This window comes from Mustelus asterias, chromosome 7, assembly GCF_964213995.1.
Source record: "Mustelus asterias chromosome 7, sMusAst1.hap1.1, whole genome shotgun sequence".
Lineage (NCBI taxonomy): Eukaryota > Metazoa > Chordata > Chondrichthyes > Carcharhiniformes > Triakidae > Mustelus > Mustelus asterias.
In genome coordinates, this window is record NC_135807.1 from 17,298,351 (window position 1) to 17,323,097 (window position 24,747).

The 24,747-nt window shown below is 42.7% G+C and overlaps 1 protein-coding gene and 1 pseudogene across 1 annotated transcript in view; both read right to left on the minus strand.

Annotated features, from left to right (window-relative positions):
* vapa (VAMP (vesicle-associated membrane protein)-associated protein A) overlaps nucleotides 1-24,747 on the minus strand; it is a 94,382-nt gene that overhangs the window by 50,466 nt on the left and 19,169 nt on the right. The gene's annotated exons all lie outside the window — the stretch shown is intronic.
* On the minus strand, nucleotides 5,667-5,837 carry LOC144496060 (small ribosomal subunit protein uS14 pseudogene; annotated as a pseudogene).

Genomic DNA, 24,747 nt, shown 5'->3' on the forward strand with positions numbered 1-24,747 from the left:
CTGCCATCTTTCCACTGAATCAGTGGCAGGCTGCTATTCTCATCTCCTGCAGCTATTATTTATTCCCCTCCCAGAAACACTAATTTAGATATAGAACACACAAAGGAGACACCTTGTATAGGCATCCTCAAAGTCAAACTCCTCCTCCTGCCAATTCATAGCAAAACATTAACAGAACCATAAATGCCTCTGTGGTTCCGTGACATGCCTTAGCAGCCTTCGAAGGAATTGCATCTAGGATTTGAGACACACCTCAGCAAATGCAAAATGCTTTATAACAAATTCAAAAATCTAACCAATAATTCCACATAATTCAAAACATATCTGCTGTAACCCATCATAGCTCAAGTTTGCAAGAGTTCAGTTAACAGGAACTGAGGTAGCAGAAACGCACCATTTGCAGGTTTGCATAGATCACACTCCTATGAAAAGAAGCTGCATTTCTACCATGGCACTACCCAATAAATATTTCGACTATATGGAGGGCACAAGTTGTGCATGGAGCGGCGATCAAGCTATATTCACAAACCTCATGGTTTACATCTGGAGATTCTGTATAATCTCTAATACATTAACACCAAAGAGCTACTTTTGCAGAAAAATATGCCAATCACTGCCATACTTCAACCAGACAGAATTTATCCACAGCATACAGATATCCCCAGCAGGTGGTGAAATTTGGAACCATAGCCCCCCACATGGCTCCAGGAAGAAAGGTAGGCCTGTACTGAAAAACATTTGGCAGGCACTAGTCGTAGTTTATCAAGAAGAAAGTCTGTCATCACACAACAAACAAAGCAACCCTTGGCCAGGCAACCAAAGATTAATTTGCTCCTGAAAGATGCTCCGCCTTGATGAATATCTGTGACAAAACATCCCCAGTCCCTCTGCATAGGGACATTTCTCAATAATTTAATCATTTCAAGTTGATGATTCAGTCACAGTCTTACAAATCAAAGAATATATTCTTTCCACACACACGAAACCAGAAACATGTTGAAACCTTGACTCAGCTTCCTCTGCTCCAGTACCTCAAGTCTGAGTGTAGCTTCTTTTCCCCGAAACTATCCTGGTGAAAGTGCACAATATACTTTCCATAGCCTTAATATCCTTTACACATGGACTTCCAAAACTGTATTCCACACTCGGAGAACTAATATTTTGTATATATTCATCATTATGCCTTCATTCTTGGACTCACGCCCCTCATAACAAACCCAAAACACTGTTGGCCTTTATGACTATTATTCAACACTATTATGAGGAAGTTATTTAATTTTGAACTCTTTGCTCAGTGTTGTTGCATTGTGAGCTGATACTCCATTTTTTAAAATTCCCCTGAAATTTAATCTCAGTTAGCCACACAAGATTGTATTTATCTGCCTTTTCCACCAACCTTTTGATTCCTCCCTGACTATTTTCTAAAGACTCCTTTTGCATCACCATCAATTTTGGCCTGGAATGTGGATTATACCCAGATCAGGATGGAGCACCACACTGAATTGGTCTGCTAACGTCACTGCCCATCAATTGCACCCTCAGAGAGAACTGTCCAGTCTGGGGGATGAATTGGATTAGCTCAGTCACGAGCCTAGGTTGTCTCAGTAGAATCAGAGAGGATTGAATGCAAGCATTGACCAAAAGCAGCTCAAGGATTTAATGTGGATCTGGAAGAAGCACACCTGCTTCACAACCTACCCCCATGACAACTTTTATTAAAATTTATTTTGTGGGATACAGGCCAACATTTGTTACCCATCCCTAAATGTCCTTGAATGAAAGGTCATTATTTAAAAATTCATTTATAGGGTATGGACAATGCTGCCGAGGCCAGCATTTATTGTCCATCCCTAGTTGCCCTTGATAAGATGCTAATGAGCTGCATTCTTAATCCACTGCAGTCCCTGAGGTGCAAGTACGTCCTTAATGCTGTTAAGCATTGGAGGTAACTAAGTAGTTTGCTAGGCCATTTGAGAGGCTATTTAAAGAATCAATCACATTACTGTGGGTCTGGAGTCACATGTAGGTCAGACCAGGTAAGGGTGGCAAGTTGGTTTTCCTAAAGTGCATTAATGAACCAGATGGGTTTTTAACAACAATCGACTCTGATTTTGTCGTCATCATTAGACCTTTAATTCCAGATTTTTATTGAATTCAAATTCCAGCATTAGTTGTGGTGTGCAAACCTGGGTCTCCAGAGCGTTATTCTGGATTACTAGTCCAGTGAAAATACCACTGCCTCAAGAGGGCAGTTAAGAGTCAACCACACATTGCTATGTATCAGAAGTCACATGTAGGCCAGATCAGAGAGATTTCCTTCCCTAAAGGAGTTTAGTGAACCTGATGGATTTTTATGAGAATGAATGATAGTTTCATGGTCACCATCACACTCCTGACTTGTGCATTGTAGATGGTGGACAGGCTTTGGAGAGTCAGGAGGGGAGTTACTCACTGCAGAATTCCCAGCCTCTGACTTGTAGCCATAGTATGCATTTGGCTTGTCCAGTTCAGTTTCTGGTCAAAGATAACCCCCCAAGAAGTTGATAGCAGGGGATTCAGTGATGACAATGCTACTGAGCACTTATATGGCCATCTATCAGCCCAGCCCCGAATGTTGTCCAGGTCTTCCTGCATTTGGAGGGGGACTGCCTCTGTATGAGATACAAATGGGCTGAACACATCAGTGAATATCTTCACTTCTGATGGAAGGAAGGTCATTGATGAAACAGCTAAAGATGGTTGGACCTGGGCACTACTCTTGGTGAAATCCTGCAACTTGGTCTTGGGACGGAGATGATTGACCTCCAATAACTACAACCATCTTCCTTTGTGCTAGCTTTACGAACATATGATTCAGGAGGACGAGGTCTTTCAACCCCTTGAGCTTGCCACTTGATATGATTAAATTTTATTTACAAAAATGGAGCAACATAAAAGGCAAAGGCAGTACAAAGTTGTTTGATAAATACGGATTTCCATTTCGAACTGCAATAAACATAGAGAATAGGTGCAGGAGGCAGCATTCGTCCTTTGTGCCTGCACCACCATTCAATATGATCGCGGTTGATCATGCACTTTGAGTATCCCACTCCCGCTTTCTCTGCATACCCCTTGATCCCTCTAGGCACAAGGGCCATATCCAGCTCCCTCCTGAACATATCTAACGAACTGGCTCCAACAGCTTTGTGGTAGAGAATTCCACAGCTTCAACTTTGAGTGAAGAAGTTCTTCCTCATCTCAGTCAAAGAACAAAGAATACAACACAGGAACAGGCCCTTTGGCCCACCAAGCCTGCACTGATCACTTTGTCCTATCTAGACCAACAGCCTGTATCCCTCTATACCCTGCCTGCTCATGTGCCTATACAGGCAAGTCTCAAATGTCACTAACATGTCTGCCTCAACCGCCTCACTTGGCAGTGCATTCCAAACCCCCACCACCCTTTGTGTCAAAAACTTCCCCCGCAGATCTCTACTGAACCATTACCCCTTATCTTGAATCTGTGCCCCCTTGAGACTGTCATTTCTGACCTGAGAAAATCCCAGTTTATTCAATCTCTTCTCACAGCTAATGCCCTCCATTCCAGGCAACATCTGGTAAACCTTTTCTGTACTCCTTCCAAGACCACCACATCCTTCTGATAGTGTGGCGAACAGAATTGGACACAATATTCCAAATGTGGCCCAACCAACATTTTATATAACTAACATAATTTGCCAACTTTTATACTCAATGCTCCAGCTGATGAAGGCAAGCACGCCAAATACTTTTTTCTTCACCTTTTTCACTTGTGCTGCCACTTTTAAGGATCTGTGGACCTGCACGCCCAGGTCTGTGTGTGTCTATGCTCCTGATGGTTTTGCCATTTATTTTATAACTTCCACCTGAACTGGATCTACCAAAATGCATCACCTCGCATTTGTCCAGATTAAATTCCATCTGCCATTTCTCCGCCCAATTTTCCAGCCTATAGTCCTGAATGGCTTACCCCTTTTCTCCGACTGTGACCCCAGTTCTGCACTTCCCCAACATTGGAAATATTCTTCCCGCATCTAACCTGTCCAGTCCCATCAGGATTTTATATGTTTCTATCAGATCCCCTCTCATTCTTCTAAATTCCAGTGTGCACCAGCCCAGTCGATCCAGTCTCTCTTCATATGTCAGTTCTGCCATTCCAGGAATCAGTCTGGTGAACCTTCGCTGGACTCCTTTAATAGCAAGAATGTCCTTCCTCAGACTAGGAGACCAGAACTGCACACAATACTCAAGGAGTGACTTCACCAAGGCCCTGTATAACTGCAGCAAGACATCCTTACTGCTATACTAAAATCCTCTTGCTATGAAGGTCAGCAGACCATTCACTTTCCTGCTGTACCTGCATGCCAGCCTTGAGCGACTGTTCCACCATGACATCCAGGTCACATTGCACTTCCCCTTTTTCTAACTGTCACCATTCAGATAATAATCTTCCTTCCTGTTTTTGCCACCAAAGTAAATAACCTCACATTTATCCACATTACATTTGCCAAGTATTGCCCACTCAGCCAGCTTGTCCAAGTCACCCAGCCTGTCCTCGTCACCCAGCAGCCTCTTAACATCCCCCTCACAGTACACACTGTCACCCAGCTAAGTGTCATCTGCAAATTTGGAGACATTGCGTTCAATCCCTTCATCCAAACCATTAATGTATATTGCGAATAGCAGGGGTCCCAACACTAAGCCCTATGGTACACTACTAGTCACTGGCTGCCACTCTGAAAAGGATCCATTTATTCCCACTTTCTGCTCCCTGTCTGTCAACCAGTTCTCTATCCACGTCAATACATTACCCTAACACCATGAGCTTTAATTTTGCTCACTAATCTCTTGTATGGGACCTTATCAAAAGCCTTTTGAAAGTCCAGATACACAACATCCACTGGTTCACCCTTATCCACTCTACTAGTCACATCCTCAAAAAATTCCAGAAGATTTGTCAAGCATGATTTCCTTTTAGTGAATCCATGCTGACTTGGACCGATTCAAGCTATTGCATCCTTAAAAATTGACCCCAGCGATTTCCCCACCACCGGTCAGGCTAACAGGTCTACAAAAACAAATTACTGCATATGCTGGAATCTGAAACCAAAAGAGAAAATGCTGGAAAATCTCAGCAGGTCTGGCAGCATCTGTAAGGGGAGAAAAGAGCTGATGTTGAGTCCAGGTGACCCTTTGTCAAAGATTTGAGATTTTCTGCTGAAATTTTCCAGCATTTTCTCTTTTGGTAACCAGTCTATAAATCCCTGTTTTCTCTCTCTCCTTTTTTAAAAGGTGGGGTTACATTAGCTACCCTCCAATTCCCTGGAACTCTTCCAGAGTTTATAGAATGCTGTAAAATGATCACCAATGCATCACTATTTCTAGGACCATTTCCTTGAGTACCCTTCGATTCAGAATTTCAGGCCCTGAGGACTTAACGGGTTTTAATCCCAGAAATTTCCCCAGTACAATTTCCAGACTAGTAAGGATTTCCTTCAGTTCCTCCTTCATGTTAGATCCCGTGTCCCCTTGTATTTCTGGAAGGTTATTTGTGTCCTCCTTAGTGAAGACAGATCCAAAGTATTTGTTCAGCTGGTCTGCCATCTCTTTGTTGCCCATTATGAATTCACTTTTGTTCCTTTTGCAATTTAGTCCAGCTTGACAAAGCCGATGTCTTTAGTGTATTGTCTGAAGCACTGGTGGCACATATTGAGGCAATATTTCCAGATCAGGCCGTGTCAGTCCGCACACACTTGGCATGAGTGGGAGCCCTGGCCAAATCTCCTGGCATGAGACCAATAAAGCTGCTGATGACCCATGGCAGCCAGACATAGCTGATCTGATTATGGCCTCAACTCCACATTCCACCTACATCCCTTAATCTTTGACTCCCTTATTTGTCAAGAATCTATCAGCCACTGCCTTAAAAACATTATTTGACCCTGCCTCCACCACTCTCTGACAAGTTCCAAAGACGCACAACCCTGAGAAAATATTTTCCATTTTAAATGGGATGCCCCTGATGAGTCCCTTATTTTTAAACCGTGTTCTCTAATTTTTACCACTAACAAGGGAAAACATCCTTTCAGCATCCATCCTGTCAAGACCTGTCAGATTTTATGTCTCAGTAAGACCTTAAGACACACGAGCAGAGGGAGGTCATTCCACCCATCAAGTCTGCTCCACCAACAAGATCATGACTGATCTGATAACCGTCAACTCCCACTCTCCCACCTTGCCTCCTAACCAGATTTCCTTACTGATCCAGCGGCACTCTACCAGTTATAGATTGCCACCCTGAAAATACCATTCTTATCCCTACTCTGTCCTCTACTAGTTATGATGTGGAGATGCCGGCGTTGGACTGGGGTGAACACAGTAAGAGTTTTAACAACACCAGGTTCAAGTCCAACAGGTGTATTTGGTAGCAAATACCAGTTAGCCATTACTACTAGTTAGCCATTTCTCGATCCAGGCTAATAAATACTATCCTCAACATCATGGGTGTCTCCTAAACTCCAATGAATACATGCCCAGTGTGTCCAACCTTTCCTCATATCCAAGTATTAGTTGAGTATGGTAGGATTCCAGCCAATGGAGTGTATCCCTGTTTCCCATTGTCTTCACTTGAGGTCAGATTCAGTCAATGCTGCCTTGATGTCAAGCACAGTCACTCTCACCTCTGGCGATCAGCTCTTTTGTCCATGTGTGGACCAAGCTTGTAATGCGATCAGGAGCTGAATGGCCTGGGTACCCAACTGAGTGTCAGTGATCAGGTTATTGCTGAGCAGGTGCCACTTGATAGCACTGTCAATGATATCTTCCATCAATTTCTCAGCATTTCCCCTCTGATACTTTTGCCAATTATCTGAAATCTGTATTCTTTGGTGACTGGCCCTCCTGCCAGTGAAAACAGATTCTATCAATACTTCTCAGTTTTGAAAAGTTTCATTAAATCTCCCCTTAACCCATATATTCAGCAAATAATTCCCTATTCTAGCAAATCTCCTTGTTAACCAACACTTTAACATCCTTCCTAAGATGTGCTGCCAAGAATTGGATGAAATTGAATGTAATTCTATAACCAAACTAAAGGTTAAAAAAATTTGAATTTATATGGTGGCAATGGATGTCGCAAAGTGCTTTGCAGCCAATGAAATGTAGTCACTCTTGTAATATAGAAAACTGTCAGCTAATTTGCACTTTGCAAACACCCACAAATAGCAATGTGATAATCACCAGATAATCTTTTTTAAATTGTGCTTCGTGAGGGATAAATATTGGCCAGGACACCAGGAATACCTCATCTGCCCTTTGAAATTGTGCCATAGGATCTTTTACATCCACCCAAGTAGAGAGTTGGGACCTCATCTAATCTGAAGACTAAGAGGCCAACGTTCCTTCAATATTGCACTACAGTGTCAGCCTTGATAATTGTGCTCAAGCCCTAGAGTGGGACTTAAACCCGGAACTGAAACCAGCGTGCTACCAACTGAGTCATTGCTGACCCACTGGTGATTTCTAAGTAACTTGACTTTCAAATTCTTATGTCTGTTTATAAAGCTAAGAACTCCATTTCTTTTAAAAACAGCCATAACAACAAGACAGGTCAAAAGCTGTAAGGCTTTTTCTGCATAGGTGTATGTCACTAGAATACAAATAATAACAATAATAAGAATCCAAATCATTAGTCTGTCAGCTGTGACTCTATTGGTACACATCCAGGAAGCCTATGAAAGGGCCAGAGCCATTATAGTGGGCAGCATACCCTATTGGTTGGTACCCATTCTGCACTTTCAAACAGGTTCAGAGTGACCCAATGATTCTATGATATTTGGTACATTTGTTGGACCCATCAAACAGCACTGCTGCATTATTAACTGGTATTACCGGAAGAAATCATTCTTTTCATTCTCAATATGCAAGCATTGCTGCATTTATTGCCCATCCTCAATAACTGAATGACTTGCTCAGACATTTGAGAGATGTTTCACAATCAGCCACATTGGTAAGGAATCCGCATCATATGTGGGCGAGTGAGTAAGGCCGACAGGTTTCCTCCCCTTGCACCAGGAACACTTTACCACTATTAGCTTTATTTTCAGATAACTTCTCAAACCACTGGAATGGGATTTGAAGCTCCAGATTATTAAACCAACAGAAAAACTACAATGCTACTACATCCGTTATCTGGTATGTCAGCCAATATTAAGACCAAAACTTGTACCTGTGATTATCTTGGCAAAGTGAAAGGAATTATAAGCATTTGCCCTCTATCACATTTAAGACAATTCACCAAATAGTTACTGAAAATATTAGGCAATTTACATGAAAAACTATCCTTCTATAATTGTTCCCAATAAGTTTCAGATTTAACATGGGATTGTGTTTTTGCATAATGTTTTATAGACATAGTTTGCCAAACAAAATGATAGATAACTACAAAAAAATCTATAAAATTCTTAATACAGTTAAGCAGTTTTAAAGCATGCACTGGCAGGCCTTGTGGCTCAGTGGCTTCTAAGTCAGAAACTCGGGTTCCAGCCCCACTCCAGGACATGTTGGCCATAGGAGGGCGGCTCATGACGCAGCCAAGCAAGTTGGCTAATCCTCCTAATATGTCCAACGCAGACAGTAAGGGGGGAAATTTCTGGTCAGCCATTACTGCCCATGCATCTGTATGTGGCAGAAACCCCCATGAAAAGGCACGAGGTTGGCTACACAGCTGAAGAGAAAAAGCAAGCATGGCATCTAACATAGTCGCAAAAAAATGGGCATTGATTTGTACAAACAGCTAACTCAGTTGGAAGGAGGTCAAAGTGAGAAGAAAAGCAACACTAATATTTTACATACTTTAAAAATGAATACACTTTTTTTTTAAATGGGTTTTTGTTTATCGCACGAATCATACGGATGGATAACAGTAACGACTCTTCGTCGTCCAGTACTTCCCCAGAGCGGAGAAGCTACGACATCTTCTCTGGAGCCTTCAACATGTCATCGATGAAAACGAACATCTCGCCAAGGCCATCCCCATACCTCCACTACTTGCCTTCAAACAACCGCGCAACCTCAAACAGACCACTGTACACAGCAAACTACAGTAAGAAGTCTCACAACACCAGGTTAAAGTCCAACGGGTTTATTTGGTAGCACAAGCCACAAACTTTCGGAGCACTGCCCCTTCATCAGGTGAGTGACTCCCACTCACCTGATGAAGGAGCAACGCTCCGAAAGCTTGTGGCTCGTGCTACCAAATAAACCTGTTGTACTTTAACCTGGTGTTGTGAGACTTCTTACTGCGCTTACCCCAGTCCAACGCTGGCATCTCCACATCATCGCTGCAAACTACCCAGCCTTCAGGAGAACAGTGACCACGACACCACACAACCCTGCCACAGCAACCTCTGCAAGACGGCTGGATCATCGACACAGATGCCATCATTTCACGTGAGAACACCATCCACCAAGTAAATGGCACATATGCTTGTGACTCGGCCAACATTGTCTACATGATACGCTGCAGGAAAGGATACCCTGAGGCATGGTACATTGGCGAAACCATGCAGACACTATGACAACGGATGAATGGACACCGCTCGACAATCACCAGGCAGGAGTGTTCTGATCTTCGGGTAAGCATCTCCAAGGCGGCCTTCACGACAACACAGAATCGCTGAGCAGAAACTGATAGCCAAGTTCCGCACACAAGGACGGCCTCAACCAGGATCTTGGGTTCATGTCACACTATCTGCCTGGGCTTGCAAAATCTCACTAACTGTCCTGGCTGGAGACCATTCACACCTCTTTAACCTGTGCTTAACCCTCTCTCCACTCACATTGTCTGCACCTGTAAAGACTTGATTACCTGTGAAGACTCGCATTCCAACCATTATCTTGTAATTGAGTTTGTGTCTATATATGCCCTGTTTGTGAACCAAACTCTTCACTCACCTGATGAAGGGGCAACGCTTCAAAAGCTTGTGCTACCAAATAAACCCATTGGACTTTAACCTGGTGTTGAGAGACTACTTACTGTGCCTACCCCAATCCAACGCCAGCATCTCCACATCACAGTTTCTATTCCAAGTCACTATTTTTTTTTTAATTCATTCGTGGGCCATGGATGTCGCTGGCTGGCCAGCATTTATTGCCCATCCCCAATTGCCTTTGACAAGGTGATGGTGAGCTGCCTTCTTGAAACACTGCAGTCCATGTGCCGTTTAGGAAGGGAATTCCAGGATTTTGACCCAGCGACCGCGAAGGAACAGAGATACATTTCCAAGTCAGGATGGTGAGTGGCTTGGAGAGGAACTTGCAGGTGGTGTTCCCACGTATCTGCTGCCCTTGTCCTTCGAGGTGGGAGTGGTTGTGGGTCTACAAGATGCTGTCTGAAGATCTTTGGTGAATTTCTGCAGTGCATCTTGTACATGGTACACACTGCTTCGACTGAGCGTCAGTGGTGGAGGGAGTGGATGTGATAATAATCAAGGCGGCTGCTTTATCCTGAATGGTGTCATGCTTCAAGTGTTATTGGAGCTGCACTCAGACAAATGGGGCGCATTCCACCACACTCCTGACTTGTGTCCTGTGGATGGTAGACAGGCTTTGGTGAGTCAGGTCGTGAGTCACTCGCCACAGTATGCCTAGCAGATATAGCTGAAAACTGTAATACATAACCTGAATATCTACTGATTAGTTTAAATCAAGGCCAGAACTTAACCTTAACTATCTAATACAGTTCCACAAACGTGGTTCTGTTATTTCCTTCCAAAGTGGGTGTTCAGTTTTTGTTTTAAAAAACAGCAATGGTTAGAAGTACTACCAATCACTTTCTTCTTATAGAGGATTGCAAGCTTATTTATTTAATTCTAGCTCTACAACGGTCTAAACATGAGCTTTGAAGTGTTGGTCTGCAGCATTTATCAGAGTTAACTACATACTGCTAATTTGTGTGGGATAGGAAAGTAAGAGGATGAACAAAATCCACCAACAGAAAAGTTATGAAGAAAGCTACCTCTGATAATTCCTGACAGTCACCTTGAGCAACATGGACGAACAATAGACATATGGAACTCTGATTAAAAAAAACAGGGGAACAGGTAGGGAAGTGGATTTCAGACAAGGAAGAGATGACCCATGATCATCGGATTGAATGACAGAGCAGGCTCAAAGGACTGAATTGCCTGTTTCTGCTCCTAATTGCTATGTTCCTATGTTCCAACATAACAAATTAAGCTAACCCAGGTTCAAAACAAAGAAAAACCTTTGTTTTGAGCAGAGAAAGGAGAAAAGAATGAGAAAGAACAACAAAAATTGACAGCGAGCTCAGTCATACACAACTTTTGTACGGTCTACGTTTGCTGAACTACACCTTACAATACTTAGCCATATCATTATTGTCTCAATCGTTGCCAACATTAAGAGCTAGTAAAAAAAAAAACTCTTCACTTCATGGACAGGTCAGTATGGTTTGGGTGAAAGGGAAATCATGTTTGACAAATTTATTGGATTCTTTGAACAAGTAACAAACAGGATAGAGGAAACCTATAGATGTTGGATTTCTAGAAGCGTTTGCCAATGTTTCACATCAAAGGTTACTATGCAAAATAAGGGCTCGAGTAACATGGATAGTGGATTAATTTACTAGGAAACAGAGTAAGCACAGCATAAATGGGTCATTTTCAGGATAGCAAGGTGTAGCGCCACAGGGATCAGTGCTGGGGCCTCAACTATTTACAATTTATATCAATGACTTGGATGAAGGGATAGCTAAATATGCTCATAACACAAAGGTAATTAAGAAAGTTGTGAAGAGGACAAAAGCAGCACACAAAGGGACAGAGATAAAATGATTGAGCAAAAATTTAGTAGATGGAGTATAATGTGGTAAAATATGAAATTGTCCACTCTGCCAGAAAGAATAGAAAAACAGCATTATCTAAAAGGAGATAGTTTGCAGAAATCTGAGGTACCAGGATCTGGGTGTCTTGGTACATAAAATACAAAAAGTACACAGGTACAACAAGTGATTAGAAAGGCAAATGGAATTGAGTCATTTATTGCAAGGGGAATGGAACATGCAAGTAGGGATGATTTGCCACAGTTGTACAGCAGATGAAAGCAGAGCTAGAGTGTTATGTACAGTTTTGGTCTCCTTATTTAAGGAAGCTTTAAATTCATTAGCAGTTCAGAGAAGGTTCACTCAGCTGATAGATGGGATGGAGGGGGTTAGCCGATGAGGAAAGTTTGGACAGGCTCAGCCTGCATCGATTGGAGTTCAGAAGACTGAGAGGTGATCTGATCAAACCAAACGTGATCCTGAGGAGACTTGACAGGGTGGACACTGAAAGGATACTTCATCTTGAGACAGGAGATGAGAGAAAACAAAATTCTCTCGAAGGATCGCAAGTCTTTGGAACTCTTTGCCAGAGAGCGGCGGACAAAATCACTGAATATTTTTAAGACAGAGGAGGATGGATTCTTGACTAACAGGAGAGTCAAAGGTTTTTGGGGAAGTGGATTTCAGACAAGGAAGTGGTGTTGAGGCCACAATCATATTAGCCATGATCTTACTGAACAACATGGAGCCTGCTGAATTCATGTGAACAGCTTGCTCCGAATTTCTATGTTCATTTGCCTGAATTCATTTGATTGTGAAAATGTTTTGGCTGCGACCATTTATAACTTGGCAAATTTAACATAGTCAGTTGACATTACTTTCAAGGAAGTTTAACATGGTATAGTTGTTATGGAGAGCATTCGCAATAAATTGTATTAGTATTTGGACTGTACAACTTTCTCACCACAGGGATCGGTGCTGAGGCCTCAACTGTTTACTATTTACATAGATGATCTGGAGGAGGGGACTCAGTGTAGGGTAACAAAGTTTGCTGACGACACGAAGAGAAGTGGGAAAGTGAATTGCGTGGAGGAAGCGGAAGGTCTGCAGAGAGATTTGAATAGGATGAGTGAGTGGGCGAGGATCTGGCAGATGGAGTATAACGTTGGCAAATGCGAGGTTATTCACTTTGGAAGAAATAATAGCAAATTGGATTATTATTTAAATGGAAAGAAATTACAACCTGCTACTGTGCAAAGGGACCTGGGGGTCCTTGTGCATGAGTCGCAAAAACTCAGTCTGCAAGTACAACAGGTGATCAAGAAGGCAAATGGAATGTTGGCCTATATTGCAAGGGGAATAGAATATAAAAGCAGAGAAGTCTTGCTGCATCTGTACAAGGCATTGGTGAGGCCGCAGCTGGAATACCGTACACAGTTTTGGTCCCCTTACTTGCGAAAGGATATATTGGCCTTGGCGGGAGTGCAGAGAAGGTTCACCAGGTTGATACCGGAGATGAGGGGGTGTAGATTATGAGGAGAGATTGAGCAGATTAGGTTTGTACTCATTGGAGTTTAGAAGGCTGAGGGGTGATCTTATAGAGGCATATAAGATAATGAAGGGGCTGGATAGGGTAGAAGTGGAGAGATTCTTCCCACTTAGAAAGGAAACCAGAACTAGAGGGCACAGCCTCAAAATAAAGGGGGGTCAGTTTAGGACAGAGTTGAGGAGGAACTTCTTCTCTCAGAGGGTGGTGAATCTCTGGAATTCTCTGCCCACTGAAGTGGTGGAGGCTACCTCGTTGAATATGTTTAAATCACGGATAGATGGATTTCTGATCGGGAGGGGAATTAAGGGTTATGGGGAGCAGGCGGGTAAGTGGAATTGATTCACTTCAGATCAGCCATGATCTCTTGGCAGGGCAGGCTTGAGGGGCTAGATGGCCCACTCCTGCTCCTATTTCTTATGTTCTTATGAATGTAACCAATCTATTTGGTGAGAAAGAAATTGAAGTATTAAATTGTACCACGTAATAAAACCAAGTGTACAGAAAATTGGTTCCCAACGAAATGTGGCTGTGTCCTTCTGTCCACTTATCTGATTCACTGATAGTTTAGGTCTTGCTATTAAGTACATCTCTGGTATACTACATTTTATATTTGCCTGTGAACACAGATTCTAACAACCAACATAATTCAAACCTTCTACATGGTCAGTCAATTGGGCGGTACCTCTGAAATCAAACTAACTGCATAAATGCAAGCTTTCGTTGTTGCTGAAGTGATATAGACCTGTTCAAATATTGAGTTTGTTTATACAAAACCCAACATTTGTTGAATGAGTATAGCTGCAACTTATTTCCAAAACAAAGATTAGAAAGCCTTTTTATTTTTAAATGTTTGTGGTTAGTTACCATAGTGAATCGACTTTCTGAAGACAAGCACTAATCCAAGATATTATTCCTGGTTCAATGTATTGCTTCCGGCAAACCAGCAGTAACTGATCAGTCATGTTGCTTGCTTCATCCAAAGACTCTTCAACTGTTTCCTTGGTTTGTCATTTGACATGTTAATAATTGACCTTTCAACTTCTTGCTGGTTGCAACATTTCTGAGTGCATCTAACTCCTTTATCCATGTACGGATACTTTTGGCCAATGATGAATAGCACCCTGGAAAACTATCTTGGCAAAGTATTCACCTGACGACAAAGTGGTTCAATGTTACTGTTGTTCGCTGGTGAACACAAGTGCAAGCTGGATTAACACTTCATCCAAAAGCATTTAACTGATCTACAATTTTCACCATCCGAGAGTCAAAATATCAGTCTGTCCACTTGCACAAAGAAGGTTAATTTGATATACAATTCCAACTTCTCCAAATCAAGCATTAACAGAAGGTCAATGCAGATTGCTGTAAATATCAATGTTCAATTTATTTCACCATTTTGGTGTTCTCCATTTGTTATTTTAAAAATGGTCTGAAAAGTAAAATTTGTGAAGTATTGTTCATCGATGAAAACATTTCCAGCCACAGGTGTTACATTAATGTGAGCTATCAGATGCAAGTACTGTCACCAGGAATTCCCGAAAAAGGTAGGTGTATGAAGTATTTAAATGTCTACTTAATCTGCACAAACACTCAACAATACAATTATAGATTTTTGCTTTCAGAAATAAAGACAGCTCTTAAATTACAGAACTGAATGTGAGCGTGAGAGCAAGTTAAAACGAATGAGAAAGCTCAAGAGAGATGGAAAGGATTAAACAGAAGACACAAATGTCATTTGAAAGAGTGTTCTCCCTGTGATGGTGAAAAGTTCTGAATGTGGAAATTCCTTACTGGTAATGATCTTCAATCCTGAAGTCAACCTGTTCAGCACCAACAAGACTTGGGCTCAACAGTAACTGAGATGAACCATTCTAGAAAACTACTGGCACCAAGTAGGATCAGAAGATGATACATTAGAATGATAGCAATAAGGAAATGATGGCATAGCGGTTATGTTATTGGGTTAGTGATACAAACACCTGGACTAATAATCTGCCATGGGAGCGCGAGATTCAATTCAATTAATGAAACCTAGAATGAAAAGTTAGTCTGAGTTATGGTGACCATAAAGCTCTCAGATTTGTCATAAAATCCCACCTGGTCAACTATCCAAAAGGGGAGATAGAGAAAAAACAGGGAACTGCAGACCAGTGAACCAGGGAAGTTGAGAGTCCATTATCAAGGATTTCATAACTCAGTTAGAAGGCAGTTGTATAATCAGATAAAGTCAGCATGGATTTACAAAAGGCAAGTTATGCCTGGCAAATCTATTGGAATTATTTGAGCATGTGGCTCGTAGAATTGACAGAAGAAAACCAGTGGATGTGGTTTTAGACTTCCAGAAGGCTTTCAACAAGGTCTCACATAACAGACTACTAAGTTAAAGCATATGGGATTGCAGGTAATGTCTTGAGATGGCTAGAAAACTAGTTAGCAGATCGGAAGCAAAGAGTTGGCATATTTGGGTCATTTTCTGATTGGCAGTCAGTGACTAGTGGGATTCCGCAGGGATCTGTGCTGGGACCCCCACATGTTCAGATATATTAATGATTTGGAAGAGGGAAAGTATTATCTTCAAATTTGCAGATGATACAAAGTTGGGTGGGAGGGTGAACTGTAAGGAAGATGCAGAGATGCTCCAGCATGATTTGGACAGGCTCAGTGTGTGGATATATAGATGGCAGGTGCTGTATAATGTGGATAAATTTAAGGTTATCCACTTAGGGAGCAATAATAGGGAGACAGATTACTACTTAAATGGGTGTAAATTAAGAGGTGGATACTCAGCGAGGCCTTGGTGTCCTCGTGCATCATTTGCTGAAAGTAAGCGGCCAGCTACAGCAGGCAGTAAAGGCGGCAAATGGTATGTCGCCTTCATAGCAAGAGGATTTGAGTTTAGGGATAGGGTTGTTTTGCTGCAATTGCATAGGGCGTAGGTGAGTACACACCTGGAGTATTGTGTGCAGTTTTGGTGCCCTTATCTGAGGAAGGATGTCCTTGCTATAGAGAGAGTACAGCAAGCTAACCCTGGGATGCCAGGTCTGTCAAATGAGAACAGACTAAGATGATTAGGATAATAATCACTGGAGTTTGGAAGAGTGAGGGGGGATCTCATAGAACTTATAAAAATTCTAATAGGGTTAGACAGAGTACATTCAGAAAGAATGAGATCAGGATATTGAATTTGATGATCAGCCATGATCAAAATGAATGCGGAGCATGCTCAAAGGGCCAAATGGCCTACTGCTGTTTATAGTTTCTACGTTTTAGGAAATCTGCCATCCTTATCTGGTCTGTCCTAAATGTCACTACAGTCTATAGCAATATGATTGACTCTTATGTCCACAAACATCCCAGCATGCCATTATTCAGTTCACACTGAATTTCTCACGGTCAAACAGCGATAGGCAACAAAGCAGCCTTTCCAACAGGGCCAACGTGCCATGAATTAAAAAAGTGTGCCCATTGCAAATACGTACCAAATAATTACAGGATAATGGAAACCACAAAACAGAGGCAGTAATGAATAGTGTTAAATTTGCCATCTGGGTCAAATGAGAAGGCCAATCGACAGCAGTCAGGGCAAATCCAGATACAACTAACAATATTTGTTGCTCTCCAAGCTGTGCAGAACATGTCAAAAGAGTGCATGAACACTGGAAACAGTCGAGAAGAGATTGCATAAAATTACCTCAAAGTGCTCCAGTCAAGCCTCTTCACATCCTTCCTCAGCGAGCTGTCTGCATTATCAATTCCTTTCTCCCTCCCATGCTTATCGTGCCTTCCCTTAAATGCATCTAAACTATTCACCTCAACCACTCCCTGTAGTAGCAAGTTCCATCTTTTCACCACTCTGGCTCACAAAATTTCTTCAGAATTCCCTTTTTGGTTTCTTTTTATATTGATGGCCTCTAAGCTTTGCTCTTCCCCATAAGAGGAAAACATTAGATATCAAAATCTTTCATAATTTTAAAACCTTTATCTAGTCATGCCCCAAACTTCTTTTCTCAAGGGAAAAGAGATCCAAGTCTGTCAATTCTTTCCTGATATCTATTAATTTTATTCATACATGGGGATGTGGGTATTGCTGGCTAGGCCAGTATTTATTGCCCATCCCTAATTGCCCTTGAAGTGGTGGTGAGCTGTCTTTTTGAACTGCTGCAAGCTGTATGTGTAGGTACACTCAGTGCCTACACAGAGAGGGAGTTCCAGGATTTTGACCCAGTGACAGTAAAGGATCAGCAAAATATTCCCAAGTCAGGATATTGAGTGACTTGGAGGGAACTTCCAGATGGCAGTATGCCCATGCCTTTCTGACATCACCCTCGTTAATCTTCCTTGCAGTGCCTCTCTATTGTTTCTATTACACAGTGAGCAGAACTGCACACCTGTACTGCAAGTGTGATCTTACCAAGATCCGATACGGGTTTCCACTTGCCACGGGTAGCATCGTGGTTAGCACTGCTGCCTCACAGGGTCAGGGACCTGGGTTCGATTCCCAGCTTGGGTTACTAGGGGAATTTCACTAACTTCATTGGTGTTAATGTAAGCTTTACTTGTGACTAATAAGTAAACTTTAGCCAAACTTCCCGACATTTAATTTCAATCTCTCTGGCCATAGAGCCCTGTGCTTAGTTTGCTTTCTGAAAATGGCCTTATTTAATTGCTCCACTCCTTTAAGAGATGTGTATTTGTTGCTTCTTCAACTGCATTTAGATTCTTCTTTTACTATACAGCCTTCTTATTTTTCTTAATAAAATCGAACATCTCACATTTGTGTTACATCCAATACCTATTAATTTCTTCTGGTAATTTGTAGCTATCCTCCTCAGTCTTGATCATTCCCCCAAAGTAGTGTCATCTCAAATTTAGGAAGTGTTTTTAATTCCAAAGTCTAAAAACTGCAAGTACAAATAGGAAACAACAGTCCCAGGATAGACCCTTTTGGGAGCCGACTTTTCATCTTCTGTCACTTTGAACTACTACGATTTAGCCACACACACACACACACACACAGCTGTCTTCAGCCTTATAGCTAGCCTTTCCGCTGCATGTCCAAGCTGACTGCTCATTGTTATACTTCTGGTTTCTAGTTGTTTTTCTATTTTTCCCCTCAGTTTTAACTTGAATTGGTTTACAGAAAAAAACTGGACAAATGTGAGGTTTTAGGTGGTCTAATACAGCGAGGAATTATACAGTAAATGGCAGAGCCCTTAAGAGTATTGATAGGCAAAGGGATCTGGGTGTACGGGTACACAGGTCACTGAAAGTGGCAACGCAGGCGGTGAAGATAGTCAAGGCGGCATACGGCATGCTTGCCTTCATTGGCCAGGGTATTGACTTGAAAAATTGGCAAGTCATGCTGCAGCTTTATAGAACTTTAGTTAGGCCGCACTTGGAATATAGTGCTCAATTCAGGTCGCCACACTACCAGAAGGATGTGGAGGCTTTGGAGAGGGTACAGAAAAGATTTACCAGGATGTTGCCTGGCATGTAGGGCAATAGCTATGAGGAGAGGTTGGTGAAACTTGGTTTGGTCTCACTGGAACGACGGAGGCCGAGGGACGACCTGATAGAAATCTGCAAGATTATGAGGAGCATGGACAGTGGATAGTCAGAAGCTTTTGCCCAGGGTGGAAAAGTCAATTACTAGGGGGCATAGGTTTAAAGTGCGAGGGGCAAGTTTAAAGGAGATGTACGAGGCAAGTTTACTTTTTAAACAGAGGGTGGTGGGTGCCTGGAACTCATTGCCGGGGGAGTCGTGGAAGCAGAAATGACAGTGACTTTTAAGGGGCGTCTTGACAAATACATGAATAGGAGGGAATGGAGCGATATGATTCCTGGATGGGTAGGGGGCTTTAGTTCAGTTGGGCAGCATGGTCGGTGCAGGGTTGGAGGGCCTGTTCCTGTCCTGTAATTTTCTTTGTTCTTTAGTTTGTTTGTTGTCACAAGTCAGCTCACATCAACACTTCAATGAAGTTACTGTGAAAATCCCCTAGTCATCACATTCCAGCGCCTATTCAGGTACACCGAGGGAGAATTTAGCATGGCCTCTGCACCTAACCAGCACATCTTTCGGACTGTGCGAGGAATCTCACACAGACACTGAGAGAATGTGAGGAGTTTGCACAGTGACCCAAGCCAGGAATCGAACCTGGGCCCCTGGTGCTGTGAGGCAGCAATGCTAACCACTGTGTCGCCTGTAGGGAGTAGGGATTCCAGCATTCTTTCCCACCACCCTTGTTAAGCGGACTAGTCTAAAGCCCCCAAAACATGATCTGCCCCCTTCTTAAATACAGGTATTACATTAGCTATCTGCCAATCCTAATGGATTAGCAACATTTATAATAGTGCCCCTGCAACTCTTCCTTAGATTTGTTGAAAATGCCTAGATGTAATCCATCCAGACATAGCGTTTGATCCTCTGGTTGGTTTATTTAATAGTTCTCCTTTTATACTTAAAAATGCAGTTATAGAATTTCTAATCTAACCTTCTAATGTTATGTCCAAACAATCTGTCTCCCTGGTAAATACTGAAGCAAAATAATTATTTAATTGTCCTGCCATTTCACTATTGCTGCCTATAACTTTATCTTCTCCAACCGATAGCGGCCCAATTCCCATCTCAACTTTCCTTTTTAATTTACATGCCTGGAAAATACTTGTACTTTTTTGCTTTATGCACCACGATAATTTAGTTTAATGGTTTCTCTTGACCTAACTTTTTGATTTCACTTAGAACACAAGAAGTAGATTCTGGAGTAGACCATATGGCCTGTTGAGTCTGCTCCACCATTCAATACGATCATGGCTCATCTTGGGTTTTCAACCCATTTTCCCCATCCCCCCGTTCCAAAAATCACCAACAATCTATCTTACTCAGTCTTAAATATATTCCATAATGGAGTTCCCAAACCTTCCTGGGTCAAAAATTCAAAAGATTCACAATCCGAATGAAGAAAATTCTCACCTCAGTCCTAAATGATTAACCCCTTATTCTGAGATTGGACCCATATTCCCCAGCACAGGAATCAACCTCTGTTGTGAACCTCTCCTGTTATAAGCCCCTTCAGAATCTCCTAGGTATTAATTAATAATAACCTTTGATTCTTCTAAATGCCAGTTAAGATGGGTCCAATTTACTCAGCCTCTCATGTCCTTATCCTTATGTTCTCCCCTGCTGTCCTATATCTATCTCCTTCCTTGTCCTCATTTCACCCTTGTGTTCTTATTCATGCATGCCCCAGTGTCAAGTTTCTTTATCATCTTTGAGGTAAATCTATTTTTCATGGACTCTGTTTCTCAATGGTGTTCTATATCTTGGCTTGCCAAGATTGTTTTCCATTTCATTTCCCCAGGTTCTGTTTTCAGCCTATCAAAATCTGCTTTCCTCCAATCTATTACGCTAGGTGTCTTCACCACTTGTGTCTTTCTCAATATTACCTTAAAACATGTTACATCATGGTCACAAGGCCTTAAATGTTTCTCTACTTTAACTTAGAACGACAGAATCCTCCTAGTGCAAAAGAAGGCCATTCAGCCCATCGGGTCAGACCAAGTGCTGGTAAATGGGATTAGTATAGATTGGTATTTGATGGTCAGCAGATACATGGTGGGCCAAAGGACCTATTTCTGTGCTGTACGACTCTGTGAAAGAGAATCTTATCCAAGCCCAAACCCCCATCCCATCCTTCTACCGTAACACCACGCATTTACCATGATTAATCCACCTAACTGATCTGCACACCTTTGGACAAAGTGGGGAATTATGCTTGGAGCCCAAAGAAGTAGGGGAGATCCTAAATGAATACTTTGCGTCGGTATTCACAAAGGAGAGGGATGTGTTGACTGGGAGTGTCTCGGAGGGGAGTGCTGAACCGTTGGAGAAAATCTCCATTACAAGGGAGGAAGTGTTAGGTTTGTTAGAGAATATAAAGACTGACAAATCCCCAGGGCCTGATGGAATCTATCCAAGGCTGCTCAGGAAGACGAGAGATGAAATCGCTGGGCCTCTGATGCAAATCTTTGTCTCGTCACTGGACACAGGTGAGGTCCCAGAGGATTGGAGGATAGCTAATGTGGTCCCGTTATTTAAGAAGGGTAGGAAGGATAACCCGGGTAATTATAGGCCGGTGAGCTTGACGTCCGTGGTGGGGAAGTTGTTGGAGAAGATTCTTAGTGATAGGATGTATGCGCATTTAGAAAGGAATAAACTCATTAATGATAGTCAGCATGGTTTTGTGAGAGGGAGGTCATGCCTCACTAACCTGGTGGAGTTTTTTGAAGAAGTGACCAGAATGGTTGACGAGGGAAGGGCCGTGGATGTCGTCTATATGGACTTTAGTAAAGCGTTTGACAAAGTCCCTCATGGTAGGCTGGTGAAAAAGGTTGGATCTCATGGGATAAAGGGGGAGGTGGCTAGATGGGTGGAGAACTGGCTTGGTCACAGAAGACAGAGGGTGGTAGTGGAAGGGTCTTTTTCCGGCTGGAGGCCTGTGACTAGTGGTGTTCACAGTAAGTAGTCTCACAACACCAGGTTAAAGTCCAACAGGTTTATTTGGTAGCAAATACCATAAGCTTTCGGAGCAATGCCCCTTCGTCAGATGGAGTAGTTAGTAGATAACTACTCCATCTGACGAAGGGGCATCGCTCCGAAAGCTTATGGTATTTGCTACCAAATAAACCTGTTGGACTTTAACCTGGTGTTGTGAGACTTCTTACTGTGCTTACCCCAGTCCAACGCCGGCATCTCCACATCATGACTAGTGGTGTTCCGCAGGGCTCTGTATTGGGACCTCTGCTGTTGGTGATTTATATAAACGATCTGGAAGAAGGTGTAACAGATAGAAATCATAGAAACCCTACAGTGCAGAAACAGGCCATTCGGCCCATCGAGTCTGCACCGACCCCAATCCCACCCAGCCCCTACTCCCATATCCCTACACATTTACCCGCTAATCCCTCTAACCTACGCATCTCAGGACACTAAGGGGCAATTTTAGAATGGCAATTCAAACTAACCCGCACATCTTTGGACTGTGGGAGGAAACCGGAGCACCCGGAGGAAACCCACGCAGACACGAGGAGAATGTGCAAACTCCACACAGACAGTGACCCAAGCCGGGAATCGAACCCAGGTCCCTGGAGCTGTGAAGCAGCAGTGCTAACCACTGTGCTACCGTGCCGCCCAACTGGGGTGATCAGTAAGTTTACGGACAACACAAAATTGGCAGGACTTGCAGATAGTGAGGAGCATTGTCAGAGGCTACAGAAGGATATAGATAGGCTGGAAATTTGGGCAAAGAAATGGCAGATGGAGTTCAATCCTGATAAATGCCAAGTGATGCATTTTGATAGAAATAATGTAGGGAGGAGCTATACGATAAATGGCAGAACCATAAAGGGTGTAGATACGCAGAGGGACCTGGGTGTGCAAGTCCACAGATCCTTGAAGGTGACGTCACAGGTGGAGAAGGTGGTGAAGAAGGCATATGGCATGCTTGCCTTTATAGGACGGGGCATAGAGTATAAAAGTTGGGGTCTGATGTTGCAGATGTCTCGAACGTTGGTTCAGCCGCATTTGGAATACTGCGTCCAGTTCTGGTCGCCACACTACCAGAAAGACGTGGAGGCTTTGGAGAGAGTACAGAGGAGGTTTACCAGGATATTGCCTGGTACGGAGGGGCTTAGTAATGAGGAGAGATTGGGTAAACTGGGGTTGTTCTCCCTGGAAAGACGGAGGATGAAGGGAGACCTAATAGAGGTGTATAAAATTATGAAAGGCATAGACAGGGTGAACGGTGGGAAGCTTTTCCCCAGGTCGGTGGTGACATTCACGAGGGGTCATAGGTTCAAGGTGAAGGGGGAGGGGGGGGGGGTTTAACACAAATATCAGAAGGACATATTTTACACAGAGGGTGGTGGGGGCCTGGAATGCACTGCCAGGCAAGGTGGTGGAGGCACACGACACACTGGGAACGTTTAAGACTTATCTAGATAGCCACATGAATGGAGTGGGAATGGAGGGATACAAAAGAATGGTCTAGTTTGGACCAGGGAGCGGCACGGGCTTGGAGGGCCGAAGGGCCTGTTCCTGTGCTGTATTGTTCTTTGACATCGCTTATCTGCTCCACTTTGTTCCTCAATTGCAAATTCAATAGCGAGACCTTCCATGCCAGACTCCTGACATACTCAGTTAGGAATGGGCTCTGTTCTCATTGTAGGAACTCCATCCCTAAATCCCCTTGACACATCACTTCTGGCCAATTAATTTTGGCCCAGTTGAAATCAGCCTTGATTATTATTCATTTTTTTAAAAAATTATTTCCGCGACTTGTTTACATATTTCTTCCCCACATCCTTCTTTAGACAGGCTGTAGACCACCCCTATTTGTGTGATTTTTAATTTCTATTCACATCAATTTTAGTTCTGTCTTATTGATGGCTTTGTCATTTCTTTCTACTGCCATTCTGGATCTTTAATGGGTACAGTTACTCCACCTCCCCACTTCTTCTACAATTGCTAAATCTATTATACCCTGCAATGCTTAATTTCCAGGTCTAATTTATCTGTTATATCACAGGCAATGGCCTAGTGGTATTATTGCTGGACCATTAATCCAGAAACTCAGCTAATGTTCTGATGACCCGGGTTCAAATCCCGCCACAGTAGATGACAGAATTTGAATGCAATAAAAAATATCAGGAATGAAGAATCTACTGACGACCATGAAACCACCACCCCGCTTTCCCTTCCTAGTAGACTGGAGATCTCAGGAAAATGCTCTAGTGACAGGAGCTCAAATCACTCTCACCAGGGCAGTTGATAGATTTCACTCAATTAATTCATAAGCCTACAATAAAATGCTAGTTTTAGGAATGGTGATCGTGAAACTACTAGATTTTCATTTAAAAAAACTGCTTATGAATATCTGTTGGATGGCAGATTCTGTCATCCTTACCTGGTCTGGCACTGACATAACTCCAGATCCACAGCAACGTGATTATTTTAACAGCCCTCTGAAATAGCCCAGCAAGCCACTCAGTTATATCAAACGATTACAAGAAACTAAGAATAAAATCAGCCAGCATCAGGTCGGACAAAACAATACTCAGCACAGTCAACCCTGCAAAATTCTTCTCACTGACATCTGGGAATTTGTGCTAATATTGGGCAAGCTGTCCTACAGACTAGTCAAGCCCGACAATTATACTCATCAAATCATATCTTACAGCCAAAGTCCCAAGCCTCCATCATCATCCCTGTGTATGTCCCAGCAGTAGAACAAACCCACCAGTTTTCTTACAGGGTGTGACAGGGGCCAGGTGTAGTGTAGTG